General features: G+C 40.5%; 1 protein-coding gene across 6 annotated transcripts in view; it reads left to right on the top strand.

Annotated features, from left to right (window-relative positions):
• The window catches only part of LOC115564622 (uncharacterized), a 41,231-nt gene extending 28,019 nt beyond the window's left edge, over positions 1-13,212 (top strand). For all 6 annotated transcript variants that reach the window (XM_089264822.1, XM_089264821.1, XM_089264823.1 and 3 more), the window contains exon 5: positions 11,358-13,212. The gene's annotated coding sequence lies outside the window, so the exon portion shown is untranslated. The remainder of the gene's footprint in view (positions 1-11,357) is intronic.
• Positions 13,213-18,297: the final 5,085 nt, after the last annotated feature.

Below are 18,297 nucleotides of genomic sequence, written 5' to 3'. Positions count from 1 at the left end.
CGCTCTCATCAGCAAACACACACACACACACACACACACATACCCTATGCACACACACACACACACACACACACACACAGAGGTTGTATACCCTATACACATTTGCTATCAACTTTTACGTTTCGCTTCAAATGCAAATGGAAAATGTTTTCAATGCCCGCTTCATATCTCTATCTCGCCATCTCCCTCGCACACTCTACCTTTCTCTGTCTCTCTCTCTGTCAAACTCATATATGGAAAAAGAAGTATTCCGCACAGTTAGCCAAATCCGAATCCGTTAACTTTTTTTTTTTTTTATTTCCTTCGCTTTTTTCGTCAGTTTGGCTTTTGGCTCCTCCAATTGAACTGCAACCAGCCTTAAAGGCAGCCTCAACTGTTGTTGTTGTTGTTATTGTTGTTGTTGTTGTTGTTGTTGTTGTTGATGCAGCTTCAACAGTTTCATTGTGCCATGCCACATCTCACTTAAAGTGCTGCAGGCCTCACAGCCTAGGGAGGCAGCGGACGGACGGACGGACGTACGGTGTGGTAGAGGCTTGCTTCATCAAGGTGGGGAGCGGGGCCGGTTGGGGGTCTATGGGTTAGCATACAAAACGAAAACGGAAATTACAAATTCTATTCACTCGCAACGGCATTGAGGAAGAGCGCTCTCTAATTCGTTGCTCCAACTTGTACCCCCCAACCCCCATACCCCCTCCAGAGACACACACACAAACACACAAACATACAGCTAAAAGTTCTGGTTAGGCTGAAAGGCAATGCTACAGCGGGTTCATTCTATAGACGCTTATCGCAAAGGATTTAGATTTATCTAACTTGATTATGATGCTACACACACACACACACACACACACACACACACACACACACACACACACACACACACATAGCACACACATACTTCTGTTGTTGCTTTGGTAAAACAAATGCGCAGAGAAATCATTGAAGGAAATTAAAACTTTGTTGACTCTCAAGTCCACTTCTTGTAATGTATGCCACGCCCCTGCCCTTGCTCAATGCCTATAGACTTACCCTTTTTGCTGAGTGCATTATAAATCTGTGCCACTTGTTATAGCAGTGCATATTGAATTCGAAATTCTGGCTACAATTGACTTAGGACTTTGCCTGGAATCATTTAAATAATATTTGTTCTCTTTTTTTTTCAAATTGAACTTAAAGTTTTTGACCCAACAGAAAGAAGCATAGGAGAAGCGAGGCTGGAGAGGTGAGCCTATAGCTGGAAAAGTTGAGCAAATTTTAGGGCAGCAGGAGAGGCTAGAAGATGGAAGCTGGTAGACAAATGGAGCAGATAGAAGCAGATGAAAAACTAACGGGAAAAATCCGTAAGAAAAGTGCTTAAAAATAGGAAAAGACATTAGAATCCAGAATTGCGAAAAATAAACTCGATATGCGTTCTATATATACGGACATTTTAAAAAAATTGAAATCTCTAGCTCTTATATCTTCTGAGATCGACGCGTTCAAACATACGGACAGACGAACAGACTGACAGGCAGACAGGGCTAAAGCGACTCAGCTCGTCACCCTAATCAAGAATATATATACTTTGTAGGATCTGCCACGCCTCCTTCTGACTGTTACATATATTTCAACAAAACCATTATAGCCTGATTTCCCATTTTCAATGGGTTCAGGGTATAAAAATACGCAGAAAGACAGAAAATACAGTAGTTTTAACTAGGTATCAAGAAAAAGGAGCTTTTAAGTAGATGTCTTAGAAAACAAATATAATTGTAAAAGAGTGTCAAAGGAGAAATTCGAATCGGATGAAGCTGAAATCGAAACAGAATTTCCCAAAAATAATTTTCATAGAAAGTTTTTTTTTTTTATGTTGGAATGGAAATAGAAAATTTGTGAAATAAAATTCTTCAGAAGTAAAAATCGTAGATCAAAGTCTGCTTACTTAGCTTTATCTAGCCATTCGATTAGGACTCAACTAGCTATAACCTATAGTTCTTATAGAACTGATACATATATCTGAACATTTTGAGGCTTCTAACAGAGCATTGCATCAGTGATGCTTTTGCTGCTGCCTATTGTCCAGCTGCAGCTGCAACATTTTCGCACTGTCGCCCACCTAGCCGGGCCCCCTCGACCCGCTTGAGCACACGTAATGCTGGCAATTGATTTAATCAATTTGGCTGTTGAGCTAATTGAAAGAAGAAATGCTTTGTTGACCCGAACTTAAAGCTTTAACCATCCAGCGCTGGGGCCGCCAGCCTGTGGGCGAGTGGCGGTGCTGGCTTAAATGGGCGTGCCTATGCGTTAGCTACAAAACACGTTCGCGCATTTTCGAGCTGCCCACCCCGCACGTGTCAGCCCCCTCCCCCCTCGCCAATGTTGGAGCATTTGGCACACGATTTCTGTCACTTGGCGCCCGCTCATGTCCGCAGATCGTTAACTTAATTGTTCCGCTTGAAATCCGAAAACTCTGTTCGACGCCATTGTTGCGAGTGATAGTGGAGAACCGCCCCAGCCCTGCCCCTGCCCCTGCCCCTGCTCGTGCCCCACCCACATGGCGGCCTCTAGGCCCTCTGGCCGTGTCAGCAGTGCAATAAAATTGGCGTGACTAACTGTTGTGGGCGGCCATGGCCATGGGACTCGCGCTGGTCATTCGGCCAGATGGAAGGGGGAGGGGAGGGGGGTGTGCCCGTGCGTGCCGCTGCCAACGTCGCGTCGCTGCTGACACGTCAGCGAGTGCGTCATGCAATCAGCAAATGGTCGACCGCAGCAAAAGTCGCGTAATTAACGGGCGAGCAGCGCTTCAGCTGAACTAAACCTAAACCGAAGCCCAGCTGATGCTGCTGCTGCTGCTGCTGCTGCTGCTGCTCCTGCTCCTGCATGGCTGCTGCTCCTGCTCAGCCGAGTCAAATTAAAACTTGTCACACATGTGCAGCAGCTCGTCGTGCCCCCTTTTTATAGCATCGATAAAGTTTCACAGAAAATCGCGACGAAAACCAAATTTAATGCTCGCACACGCAAAGCTCGACCGACACATACCCCTTAAAGTGAGCAGTAGATAAATTTGTCACTGAATCTGAGCACTTGTTGTGAAATATAGCACATTTTGGCCATATAAGTCATAGCCCAGACTCTCAGCAAGCGTGTACGACTCAAAAATACCCTGTAAATTATGTGAAACATTAAGAAAATTGACTGAAAATACAACAAGGCAGCTTTCTATGGCACACTCAAGTAGGTTTAGCAAGTACTAGCTATTTGCTCGACTCGCAGCTACCCTGTAAAGTGCTTGACAGCGGCATAGCTAGCAGATACCCTGTTCACAGCTAAAACCTTTGCTAAAAATTGCACTCTAAACAGTTTGTAAGAAGAAATGAAGAGTAAATGCAAATGATGTAAACTGTTTATACCCTACATATTGTATAGATATGATACCCTCTGTGATACCCCTTAAGACTATGTGAAGAAAACGAAAGAACACTTTAACCCTATCACATCTTAAACTATTTTGAAAATTCAGGCTCTAAGAGTCTAGTATACCCTTTGCGAATTCTAATTCCAGGGTATTGCGAACACATTTTGCAAATTACTTGCAAGAAGTGACTAAAAACGTGAAATTTTCGCGAAAGTAAAGTAAATTAATCAAGACAAGAGTGTGCACGAAGTAAAGCACGACGGGAAGATACCCTGTTGAAACATTTTCAAGCGATGAATGCCATAGAATATGCAGTTCCTTGCGAGTTTTCTGTATTGTCCAGTAGTGGAGCATTGAGCATTGAAGTTGTTTAGTTTGCTGGTCCAGCATGCCCACTTGCAGCAAATAGTACAGGGTAGTTGAAGAAAGTAGTTGAAAGTGAGTTGCACTAAATAAAAACAGCAGCAAAAAATGAAAGTCAATTGAGAAATGCAATGCGATGAAATCGAAAAGACCAAGACTTAATGGAGCTGAAGGGGATGAAGCAAGCGATGAAGGAAGAGAAGTCGAAGCTGCTGCAATGGAAGATGCAAATGGAGGAGCTGAAGGGGAGGAGAAGTCAAAGGAGCCAAAAAAATAGAAGATGCAAATAGAAGAGATGGAGGTGAAAGGGAAGAGAAGACAAAGGAGCTGAAATGAAAGGTGCAAATGGAGGAGATGAAAGGGAAGAGGAGTCGTATGGAATGAAGGCCAGAGATTTTGAGGGGGAAGAAGCAAGAGAAGTAAAGGCAGATAAGGGAAGACAAATTGTAGGAGAGAAGCTGGACAAGATGAGAAAAACTCCTGGGAGAATAGACGAAAAGGATGAAGATAAGTGAGAGAAGACGACAATACGAGATCGAGAATAGGATGAATGAAGAGAAGTCAAAGATGCCGAAGTGAAGATAAGTGAAGGAAATATGTAGACGGAGGGATCAGAGATAAAGGGAAGAAAAGAATAGAATAGGGAATGACAAACAGATCAATATGAAGTGGATTAAATGAAGGGAAAGGGAAAATATGTTTAAGCAAGTGAATGACAGACATAAAAAGAAGAGAGAGAGAGAGAGACAATAAGAGATTACTTAAAATTAAGATGAAAAATGAAGAAGACTAGAGTCATAGAGTATAGAGCCATGAGATGAAAAGAAAGGCAACTACTACTACTACAACTACAACAAGTAGCAAAAGGCAAGAAGAGAGAAAACGAAAAAAAAAATAAAATTCGTTTCAAGTATGCAAGAGGCAATTGCTCCAACGGCACTTCGCTGGGTCAAGGTGAGCGAGGCGTTGCGCTGGCCAAGTGCTCGGCAGCTGCTCATTGCTCATTGTGCATTGCTCATTGTCATCATCATGGCCGTGGCAGTCCGTTCGGCAATTAACAAGCGCCATCAATTAGCCCCGAGAATCTCTGCCTCAAATATGACAACGGACAAAGAGGAAAAGGACTACGCGAAAGGACTAAGCGCTGTCCATTTGCGTGTCGCTGCGCATTTATTTGCCTCTTTCTCTTTCGGTATACAGTTTTTTTTTGTCCTGTCTGCCATTTGGCATTGCAAATTTATTGAGCTAATACAAAATTTAATCAGGCTGGGCCGAGCCTTTGGGCTGGCCTGAGCCGGGCCTCGCCGAATTATCAGGCGCGCGCCGCCCATAAATAACTGTGGGCGAGGCCGTGTGGAAGGGGAAGTGGAGGGGCAAGGGGCAGGGCAAGGGGCAGGGCAAGGGGCAGGGCAAGGGGCAGGGTCCAAACAGCTGGCGGCAAAGGCTCACCGGACTTGGATTTCTGCCTATGCGAATCGGATTGGAGGGGGTAGGGAGGGGGAGGAGGGGGCTTGGTTTTGGATGCTATTTATGCTTTTTATATTCGGGCTCGGCTCGGAGTGCTTACACTTCATTTAAAGTCAAGGAGTCGCACATAAATTTCCATGCACATAATTAAACGGCCAAAATGACAAAGCAAAATCGTTAAATCGAGGTCAAAAGCGACGGCGATGGGTGCGAGCCCTTCTGACCCTAGCCATAAACAGCTGTGCCAAAGCGGGCCAAAACTACAAAAGTAATTAAATATGCGGCTAGCTGACCTCCCACAAGCACACTATGCACATGTGTGTGCGTGTGTGTGTGTGTGTGTGCGTGTGTGTGTTGTCTCATAACAAAAATTATGAAAATCTATGTGGGCCGCCTGTCAATTAACGTGGCCAAATCGACGAGCCGCAAGCGAAAGCTGTGGCCAACGTTGCGTATGAGTTATATGCGGGCAGCTGCTGCCAGAGCAACGCCCCTCCCACACACACACACACACGCACACACACACACATGAGCCGCCCACAATTAAGCTCGAATCATTAACATTTTAAAAGATGCGCCCACACACACAGCACACACACACACATAGCACACACAGCACACACACACACACAGCACACACACACACACACACACGCAAGGCACAACAAAGCACCCACACACTCTTTGCTTAACTAAAAACTGAGATTGAAACTGACATCGACAGCGCGTGGAGGCTGTCAGAAGTTCAGCATGTCGCACTGTGGGTGAAACAGTCTAAAATTGATGTTGAGCCTATGTAATGACATATCGAATATCGATAACAATGATTGCTGATTTGTGTATGTCGGTAAAAGCTATCAATGCATATATGGATATACCTAAATGAATCGTATATTCGTATATAAAGGACTTTAATCGCATATCGTATATATATCTATATCGATAACAGACCACTATATATATATATATATATGAGTCGATTATGTAAAATTTTCTACGTTATAGATACCAGCAATCGATATGACAAATATACTAAGTTCAAGGGGAATAAAGCTCATTGAAAAAAAATATATTGAAACAATCGACATTACATGTATCGCTATCGATAATATATGTAATTGATATTACATGTTTGATCAATATAGACTTCCTATATAAGTATATATAAGTACCAATCAATATTATATGTATGTTTTATCGATAAGTGTAATAGATATTACATACATATTACATCACTATCACAACGTGATATCGATTACTCAAATCGATATTTGAAAATAATGTGCATACAAATCAAATTTGAAATGAAATGTATGTCGGAATTTTATCGGTTTATCGATAACAGCAATAGATTCTAATCATATATTTCTAATCACTATCAAAACGTTAATATCGATATGCATATCGATTACACAAATCAATATTCAAAAAATCAATTTTGAAATGAATTGTGATATTCCAGTTTTTCAATAGCTCGACCCACTGTGCCTTGGGTTGGAAGTGCAAAAAGCCAGCACGCAAAAATACTTAAGTGAGCTTAGTGTGCCTGTGCGTTGCAGAGCCCACACGCACGCCCCTAACCCTGACCCGGCCAGGGGGCATGGTTAGAGGGGTGGCACACGCACACACACACACACACACACACACACTCACATAAAACATTTCTACACATGTGCTCGTCCGTTAGGCTGGCTTTTTACTCTTGGCTTGCAACAATTTAAAAGTGAAAAACTTTGTTGCTCTGCTTAAAGCCTTTAAGTATTTTAATTATGTAGGATTTGCGCTGAAGGCTAAAACAGCTGCCGACACAGTGAAGCATCGAGTGTGTGTCAGAGGGGGGCGTGGGGGTGTGGCAGAGAGCGATGGCTAGAGGGCAGGATGTGCTGTTGGCCAAAGCCCAGCAAATTTGTTGCCAGCGGCAGCAGCAGCCAACTAATTGAAAAATCGCCTATGCCAAAGGCTACGAGGCAGAGACAACTGCCTGCCACACACGTGCGTGAGTGTGTGTGTGAGTGTGTGTGTGTGGTAGTGCGTGTGCGTGTGCGTGTTGGCATGTGTTGTTTTGTGATGTCACCAAAGCTGATGTGACACATGCAAATGAGCAGAGAGCTGGAAGCCGGGAGAAGAAGGCCAAGAAGTCAACAGCAGCTAAAGTGCTGCGCCTGTCAATCAGTCAAGCAGTCAGTCAGCTAGACAGTTACTCAGTTAGTCAGTTAGACAGTCTCCGTGAAACTCTGATCTCTGATCAGCTGCTGAGAACTAGAGCAAACTCAATTAGCGCCTAGTGGGAAGTCGCAGGGAAATCCTTGGTTCCCTAGGAATTCTTTCCTAATTACATAAAACGACGAAAAGTTGAGAGCATTTATAAGAGAAAGAAGCAAGAAGAATGAAGATTCGTTTGACTAGGAATGAAAGTAAAATCTTGTAGTCAGCTGAGTGCTTAGTCTAGTTGGGTAAGGCTTGCGGGTTGACTAGAAAGACCTAGCTAGGGCTTCAATGGATGCTAATCGAAAACAGAGAAAGACACACTGAGAGGCTGATCTATATAAGATATATGAGATATATAAGATACATAAGATATATAAGGTACATGAGATTCGTAAGATATGTAAGATATATAAGATAGATAAGAAATATATATATATCAAATATATAAGATATATATATATAAGATACATGAGACACATAAGCCTCTCTTGGTCTGCAGATTAGAGCAGAGAGCTAGGTTCTCAAAGGAAAAGATATAGGTATATAAGATATATGTAAAAGATAGACACACATATATACGATATATATAATATGTATGAGATATATAAGATGTAAGATATATAAGATATAAGAGATATATAAGATATATGAGATACATATATATGGTATTTAAGGTAAATAAGATATTTAAGTTATATGAGATATGTACGATATTTAAGATATATATGATATATAAAATGGATGAGATATATAAGATTGAAAGATATATAAGATATATAACATATGTAAGATATATCAGCTATAAGAGATATATCAGCTATAAGAGATATATAAGATATATGAGATATATAAGGTATTTAAGATATATATGATATATAAAATAGATGAGATATATAAGATACATGCGATATGTAAGATATAAAAGATATAAAATATACAACATATGTCAGATGTATAACATCTATGAGATATATAAGCCTGTTTTGCTCTACAGATTAGAGCTAGATTCCTAAAGGAAAAGCCTAAGCAGTATTATCGTAGTTCAACTACAGATTCTCAGCACTTAAACCTAATTTGAGGGGAAAACGCAACTTTCGCCTGCATCGACTCGACGAGCCCTCAGCTGAAACTCAATCTTCGGCTAGGCTTGAATGCTACGCATCTGAAAAGCTCCATGAGAGCAGAGCTCTTGCCATCACTTCAATGCTAAAGCCCAGTAAAGCATAAGAGCCAGATGCTAAAGGCCTTAAAGTCCAAAAGCGAAATGGAAACTCCCGCAGAGTTTAAGAATTCAAGTCTGATTCGAGCCACATAGAAACACAGTCAGTTCAAGGCCTAAGTAGAAAATGTGTGGCCAAAGGCCTGGGGAGGCAATAAGTAGAAGTCAGAAGGCTAAAGCCTTCAGCTAAAGTGCACTTTAGAGTCTGAGACGGTAGCCAAAGACGGGAGCTGGGAGGTTGTCTAAGCTGCACTGAAATGATGAGCAACACCTTGCAATGTTTGGGCGAAACAAGACCGAAACTCGAATAATTAAAGCCGTAAGCTAGGCAGGTCTATGGCAGGTCTGGTATAGCTGGAGCCTCAGCTGGATGCCCCACGGAAGTGCCTAACTGAAGGACTGTGGGAAGCATTTAATGCCGTTGCTGAAATTAAAGTTGTTGCTTTGTTGAAGTGCTTAGCCGTCGCTTCATTCTGATTTCCCGGCCAGGGCCGGGTGTGCCGTTCAAGTCCAAAGCGAAGTCCAAGTTCGAGAGTCCTTTAGCGATCGCTACTCGTAAAATCGAATCAAAAATAAGTACAAACAAATCGTGAGTGTGTTTGGTGTCTGCAAACAGTCAGCGCACAATTCAAGCAGATTGCCGGAACTGAAACGAGGCAGAGGCCGACTGGGCGGGCTGAGTGGGAGAGTGAGAGAGTGCATGAGCGAAAGCGAGAGAGAGCAGGACTGCATAGAGTGTTCAACGTGCACATAAATCAGAGCGGGGCACAAGGCTTGGGATTGGGGTCTCGGCTGAAGGAGCTGCGGTATGTCATGGCAACAGCTTCATATATGTTACTATCTCTCAGTATGCATGTGTGTGTATGTGTGTGTGTACGTGTGTGTGTGTAGCTATGTGAAGTGTGCTCGCATAGGCATTCAAGTGCACTCGAATATCCTTTCTCTAGTCTCTCTCTCTCTCTCTCTCTCTCTATCTCTGGCCCAGCATCAGCATCCTGTCCTGTCTGCACATCAATCTGCCAGCACGATGAACATTCCAAGCTATGACAACGATGCATTTTATTGTTGTTAACAAACTCCTTGCCACACAAATAGTATAAGCATACGGAATATGCACTCGGCCCTTGAATACCCTGTAATGGTGCACTCAACAAGAGTGTTTAGACTAGCTATGCATGCTTGCATGCATACATACATACATACATATGTATGTTTACATGCAGTTTGGCATTTATGCATGTACATAGCTGTGAATTTGATACATATCATTTCACTTAATTATGTCCCACATGTGTATATGCACATGCTTATAGATCGTATACATGCGTACACGCATACACATTTTGTACAGGCATACGTATACCTCATGCACAAATACACAAGAAACATGTAGCACATATGACACATATCATACACATCATACATATCATATATATCATACATACTTGATATGTCATACATATCATATATATTACTTTATAATACATAGCATACATATCATACATACCATACACGACACACACATTATACATATCATACACATCATACATATCATACATATCATATATACCACACACATCATGTATATTATTGTATCATACATATCATAAATACCATATATACCACACATAACATATATATTACTGCATCGTACATATCATATATATCATACATATCAGACATATCGTACATATCATATACATATTATATGTACCACACATATCATATATATTACTGTGTAATACATAACATACATATCATACATACCATACACATCATACACATTATACATATCAAATATATACATATGTATATGATATTTCATACATATCATACATATCATAGACATCATACATACCATATATATTACTGTATTATACATTTCATATACCTATATCATACATACCATACATATCATAAACACATACTCACCCATATAAATATCGTTATATATGTAAATACATGCATTAGGATATATGAATCAGTTACATGGATTCTATAAGCAGCGGAATCCGGTTATAACGTCGTCCAAAGGACCGTCTTTATACCCGAAATGCGCTATAGCCGTATAAGTTTGCTCATAGAAGTTTGCCTGTAGACCAACATTTTCGTCGCAATAGCTGTACGGACGCTATAAGCGGATTCTACTGCAGTTACATGGTTCACATTCGGAACCAGTAAGCAGTTGGCTCATTTATGGATGTCTTTTGTGTCATATAGCTTAGATCAGGCTGTAACTCGTAACCTTACCCACTAACACTTGCTTTGATTTGCCTTGATAATTGACTAAGTCGTGTAGTTCCGTTTACGAACTAGTTCGGTTCATATTGCTACCTCGTAACGGCTTTTGGCTTGTCGTTTACGCTTCTTTAACTTTTATTTTCTACAACAAATGAAACCTAGAATACTCATTGCACTCTCTCTCTCTCTAGCAGGCCTTATATATAAACTCGCAAGAATAGTTCCCCAAAAACTCACTGAACTCACTCAGCATAGAGCTAAAGCTATGACTATTATACATCCATATATCTAGATATGGGGCAGCTCAATTCAAATGGCTGCATTTTGTTGTCAGTAGTCGAGCATACCCCATCGTCCTAGGCGAGTGCAGCGCCTGGCGCATGGCCACAAATTTGTCAAATGCAAAAAACACTGCAGTTTTATATCAGAGCTTATTTTATCCATGTTTATTTTATGTTTATGCAGCAAATGCCAGACTCCAGGCTAATCCTGCAGCGCCAGCGGCAGGAGGAGGACGGGGAGGAGGAGAAGGAGAATGGAGTCTATGGAGTCGATGGGGATCGAGTTGCACGCAATCGATGCGATTGACTCGTAAATTATTGTATCTAACGAATTTGAATCTAATGTGTAAATCATAAATTCCAAACTAAAACTGAAAAACGAAAAACAAAAACAGAAACAACAACTAAAACTAAAACTAAAACTAATACAAAACAACAACAACAACAAAGAAAAAACAATTAAAAATGTATTTAAGCATATGTAACCAGATATATATACATATATCTATATATCTCTATCTATATATATATGTATATGTAGGGTATTTTTTTTTTAAGAGAAGCAATTTTTTTTTTGAATGTCCTAGTCTAGTAGTTCATAAATAACACAAGAAGCGGAAGGGTGAAACAAACTGGGGTGGATGTGAAAGAGTGAAAGAGAAAGATATATACATAGATATACATATACATATATACATTCATTTTATTGGGCAATTAATAAAGAGCAAAATTTATAAGCAAACAAAACAAAAGTCAACAAATAACAATATCTTAATTACCCTAGACGAAAATTATGCATAAACACAAACAGACACTCACACACGCATAGACACATAGACACACAGACACATGTTAGTTAAATACACACACACACACACAGAGAAAGAGTCTAGTCAATTAAAGCCAATGAAATTGTATCTTGTATCTTGTATCTTTGTATCTACAACAAATAGCTAATCTAAACTGAAATAATGGAGCCAGAATGAAGTGAATAAGCAGCAAAAACAAACTAACCCAAAAAAAACACCCCAATTTGTACTTATTTTATAAAACTGCATAGAAAATACTAAACAAAGGAAAAATATACTAAATACCAAGAAAAAACGTCAAGCATGCTGCAGTCGGGCGCTCTCGACTGACCAATACTCGCTCACGCCACAAGCAAATTAAGTACATTTCTTATAAATATCAAAAATATCCCGCCCAATGGAGAATGCTCTATCTGTAGATTAGGTCAAGCGTTAGTCCATTGTGAGAACTCAATAATCTCTTGAACTGGTTGGGAAGAACTGTCGCAGATTTGGCTTTGACTGAGAGTGCGAGAGAGGGAGAGGGAGAAAGAGAGAGGGAGAGCGAGAGAGATAGAGAGAAAGAGAGCAATGGAGATAGGGAAGATATGAACAGAAGTATTTATCTAAAGTCATCGATCGGAAAACTCAAGAGATGGACTGACCTAAGTACTTGAGCTGAGGGAAAAAAGACAAACAGGTAAAGTCACATGGACCAACTAGGCAGAAAGGGATAGACAAAGACGAACAGAGAAGTGTGTAGAAGGGCAGACAGACGAACGGACAAAAAGCTAGATGGGACGGAGCCATAGACATACGGACGGACAGATGTAGGGAAGTACAGTCAGGCAGACAGACGTAAAGGAATAGTCGCTGACCAATGGACGGAACAGACGAGACGAGACACAGAGAGAGAGAGAGAGAGAGAGAGAAAACAGATGCAGCCAGTTGGAGAGAGACAGAGAGACCGTCAAACAGAGAGTCAATATCTATACGCCTTTCCTATCGCCTCGTGAGCGAGTATTGAAATTAAAAATTACTGCATATTATACCAATATAAATAAATAATGTGATAAAAAATCAATTTGCATTCAACTAAGAGCTAACATAACCTAACAAAAGCAAAAAAAAAAAAAAAAACATTCCCTAACCAAGCTCTCTTAAAGCTCCTTTCAATTGCAGACTGTACATATCATAAAATCAAATAGCGAAAAAAAGAACATATTATCAAATTAATAAAAAAAAAAATTATATATTATCGCATTCCTTTTTTTTATTTGCTAAAATCAAGAATTGTTTAAAAATGTTAGGCAAATTGAGATATAAAATAAAAGTAAATAAATGGAACCCAACTGGAAAACTTCAACTAATCGCAGCCTAAACGATATGTAAACCTACTTGTTGCAAACTACTTGAGTGTAAAATAGCATAATGAATACGACATGCATATATACCCGATATGAGATATACCTATATGTATATGTATAACTAATTTAAGCAACAAGCAAACCAAAGGAAGGAAAAATCTCTGTCTAAGTAAAGGACAAAAGGCAAAGCTCAATAACTGAAACGAATATGTTTTCCAGATATGCAAATTTTCCAAAAATAATTTCCAAAACAAATTATAGGGTATCTTGGCGTGCATACCAATTCGAATATAAACAAGTATATGACTTTAATGAATTATAGATTAACCGTTAAATAGTTATTTGTAAAGAATATAATTCTCTTAAGTTTCTAGAAGTCTTTCAAACCAAAAGAAAAAGAAATTATAATAATAATAATAATAATAATAAGAAGAAGAAGACATCATGTATTTCCTACTGGTTATTGAGCTGCTTCATAGATAAATGTTTAATTGGAGCCTGATATAGTGTATGTCACATGCCAACCAAGACGATAACGATAACGATAACGATACATAGCTACCAGAACTTGCATATATAATAAAGCCCCTAAATAAAACTATCGATAACAAGACAAACAAAACGCGCTAAAAGAAAGCAAGACAACAAAAAAGAAAAAAAAAAAAATAATAAATTCAAAAGCGAAAACCAACAAAGTTTTTTTATTCCACATAAAGTGGGCGTGGCTGGTGCCGCGGGCCGCACTGTGCCGTGGCTCAATAAATCAAGCATTGCTCGCATCATCAGACGTCTGGCCTCAAAGCCGACGAAAACAAAAAAAAAAAAAAAAGAGACACCATTGTAGTAGCTGGAGAAGTCGAGGACTCCGGCGTCGCAGTCCACCGGCATCAGTGCCTCATCTTCGGCATCCGCAGTCAGCCCATTGTCGTCTACCCTGGCATGGGGTATATCGATTTGTTGCCGAGCCCAGAGCAGCTCCAGCTGAGCAGCGACCGCCCCAAAGGGTATATATATACTCCCTTATTGTGGATTTTGATGGCAAGTTTATAGAGCGTAAGTCTGATTGCTGAAGCTCACCAATGTATACCCTGTAATTGGGGTACATCGATTGGGTAGTCGATATCAGAGTAAGAGTTTGGACCAGGATCAGCTTAGGGCACGAATCGGATTGATGATACTCTGCAATGTATACCCTGTAATTGGGCTATATCAAGTGCCTGTTGCTAAACGTTTTATTACTACAAGAATATGGGGTCTAGAGAACGTAAGTAAGCTTATTCAACTCTATGCGCTGCATACCCTGTAATGGCTAGCTCAGCTGCGTTGACCTATATTCGATATAGTTTAGTCTATAGAGAGTTAAACTCTCAGTCACTAAAGGTAAGTTCAGAGATACCTCAAGTATACCTCGCTCATATCGCAAATCTTCAGTATGAAATTATTCCTTGAAGAAGAAAAAAATATGTATCTAAGCTTATCGATAAGTTCCTTATGTTTGGCCTTAATTATGTTTGCTTATATATTGTACATATATTACGGTTTCACAGGAACTTCAAGAATCTGTCATTATTATTATAAGGTTATCTCTTGTACTTCTTATAGTTAGTTTAGTTTGAACTAGTCAAGCTCAAACACTTCTAAGTTTATTATTTTTAACAGCGTTTTTCGTTTCTCTCTAGCTCTTTTTTGCTATTCGCAATCATTAAAATATATGGTACCTATTAAACTCGCATGATTCCCACTTATAATCTCCTTTATAAAAGCTATACAAGCTAGTCTTTCACTTCTGCTTGAAGCTTATGTTGGTGTTATATTAGTATCTATTTTTATTGGCTTATTATATCATATTATATAAATATATCCATATATTACCTCATATATCATATGTGGGAAATATACAAGATATCTATCCTATTCATAGAGGTATTTTCTCTCTAAGTATCTTCACCAAACTTGAGTCTATGGATAATTTGTATGCTATGTATATAGTTGATCGCTTAGTTACTATCTCTATAACATACAAGCTGTCCATATACATATATACTACTATATCTATAACATATAAGCTGTCAATATATATACTACTATATATATATATATATGTATATAATTTTTTTTATTATACTTTTTACCTAATATATATTATTCTCTTGCTACGCACTAATGTATGCTATAGTGTTTTTCAATACTCCAGATATTTTCAGAAATATTTATGGTGTAGAGGTACCTTCTCTCTCTCTCTCTCTCTCTCTCTGTCTCTCTCTCTCTTTCTCTCTCCCACACACTCACTCTCTCTCTGTTTATCTCGTTTCACGAAAATCTTTTAGTAAGTCTTGCTGTAAGCGTATTTAAACTTTTTCATGTTGTAAATAGACGCTTTTGCTTTGCTTTGCTTCGCTGCTGTTGCTGCTGCTGTTGCTGCTGCTGTTGCTGCTGCTGCTGCTGTTGCTTGTTCCGCTTTGCTAGTTGCTTTATATATACAATATATACATATATATTATATTTATATACAATTTTTTCGGTTGATGTTGCGCTTTTTTTCCCATTTTGTTTTTTTATTTATATGACGCAAAAGCTTTAAATGCGTCAGCAGCAGCAACAACTGTGAAGCAACAGCAGCAGAAACAGCAGCAACAGCAACAGCAGCAGCAGATGGAGCCGAAGGCTAAGGCGCACTTGCTGCAGCGAACGTTGAGGACACACACACATACACACACACGCACACACAGGGAGAGCAATTTCAGTAACAATAATAAATATCGCGAGTCAACCGCAGCAGCACAGCAACAAAATAAAGCAAAGAAAAAATGGAAACAAAACACACAGTGGGAGGGAGAGTGTGAAAGGGAGAGAGAGAGAGAGAGGAAGAGAGAGGAAGAGAGAGAGAGAGTGAGAGAGAAAGAGAGTAAGTGAGAGGGCACATGTGAGTATCTTCGTATGCATAAGTCGCCATAGCAGCGGCAGCAGCTACCTAATCCCGCCCCTGCCACTGCCACGCCTCGTTTCGCACTTGCCACACATCTGCAGTGGCAGGCTGCGGGCAACTAGCAACCAAAGCATTTCGCAGCACATAACACGCTTTGCCATAGAGCTCCACACACACACGCACACACACACACACCGAAACAGAGGAAGCAATTGGCAACAATTGACAGAAGTGCCACGCCTCTAAATTGGTGGGCGTATGAAAGCTAGTATTATGTCAATTCAAGTCGAAAGCTGAAACCATAAGCAATTACTCGAACACCTGCAGCAGCGAGCAGTGAGCAGCAGCAACAGCAACACTAGTTGTAGAATGAGCAGCAGCAGCAGCAGCGATAAGAGATGCACACAGCAACAACAGCAACATCAACAGCAACAGCAATAGAAATGGTAGCAATAGCAACAGCAGCAACGACAGCAATAAAATGAGCAACAACAGCTACAGCAAAATTATTAACAGCAGCAATATAGACAGCAACAGCAACAACACAAGCAACAACAGTAGCAACAACAGCAACAGCAACATCAACAGTGCCAATAGCTATTGCTAGAATAGTACCCACGAAATCAGCAACACCAGGAATAGCAACAGCAACAGTAGCAGCAGCAATAGCAGCAGCAATTGCAACAGCAACAGCAGCAGCGACAACAATAGCAGCAACAACAGCAGCAGAAATTGCAACAGCAACAACAGCAGCAGCAATTGCAGCAACAAGAATAGCAGCAGCATTTCCAACAGCAACAACAGCGGCAACAACAGTAGCAACAACAGCAACAGTAACAACAGCAGCAGCAACAGCACCGACAACAGCAGCAGCATTTGCAACAGCAATAACAGCAACGAAAGCAGCAACAACAGTAGCAGAAAGTGCAACAGCAACTACAGCAGCAGCAACAATAACAGCAACAACAGCAGCAACGATAGCAGCAACAACAGCAACAGTAGTCGAAGCAATAGCAACATCAGCAATGCCAACAGCAATTGCTAGAACAGTACCCACGAAATCAGCAACACCGGAAATAGCAACAGCAACAGTAGCAGCAACAACAGCAGCGACAACAATAGCAACAACAGTAGCAGCAACAACAGCAGCAACAACAGCAGCAGCAATTGCAACTGCAACATCACAAGGAAAAACAGCAACAGCAATAGTTACCACAGCAGCAGGAGGAACAGCAATTGTGGAAACAGCAACTGCAAGAAGCCTCACAGCAATAACATGACCAACAACAGCAGCAACAGCAACAGCAATTGCAGCCGCAACAAGAGCAACATCAAAAAGACCCATAGCTAAAATATTTGCAACAGCAACACAAAGAGTACGATAAGCAACATGAACAGAGGCAGCAACAAGAGCAGCAGCAGCAATCGTAGCAACAGCAACAGCAACAGCAGCAGCAGCAGCAGCAACTGTAAGAGTAGAAGCAGCAATCGTAGCAGCAGTGGCAGTAACGACAATAACAACAGCAACAGCAACATCTACAACAACAGCAGCAATGGACATTCTTCCTCCATTTCGTGTTGTTGCTTTCGTGAAAAATATGAGCGACATTAAAAATTAGTCGAAAGTAGCGCTAAGTGCGCAAGCAGCCGCAGCAACTATCAACTACAGCAACAACAGCAGCAGCAGCAGCTGCAATAATACCCAGCAGAGAAGTTAGCTAAGAGCATGCTCGACTTCTACTTAAGCGTTCATATTGCATATTAATTTAATACCCATTGAAAACTGTGAGGCACAGGGAGGGTATGCTGCTGTTGATGCGAAACTCTGGAGAAGGCGGAAGCAAGCAGCCCACTATGCCCATACTGCAGCAATTACAGGGTATGCAATTTATTTGTCATAACTTTGTTTGATGATTTAATATTAATATGAAGCCAGCGGTTGCGTAGCTATATTGCTGATGTGAACAAAATATCTGGGTGCACTGCAGCCCCCTCTGCCCTGCCCTGCACTCCGCTCCCTCGCTCCATCTAGCTATCTGTCTC

This window comes from Drosophila navojoa, chromosome X (genome assembly GCF_054131105.1).
Source record: "Drosophila navojoa isolate 15081-1374.11 chromosome X, UAZ_NAV_1.0, whole genome shotgun sequence".
NCBI classification, from domain to species: Eukaryota; Metazoa; Arthropoda; class Insecta; order Diptera; family Drosophilidae; genus Drosophila; species Drosophila navojoa.
This window is presented reverse-complemented; position numbering and strand designations above follow the sequence as displayed.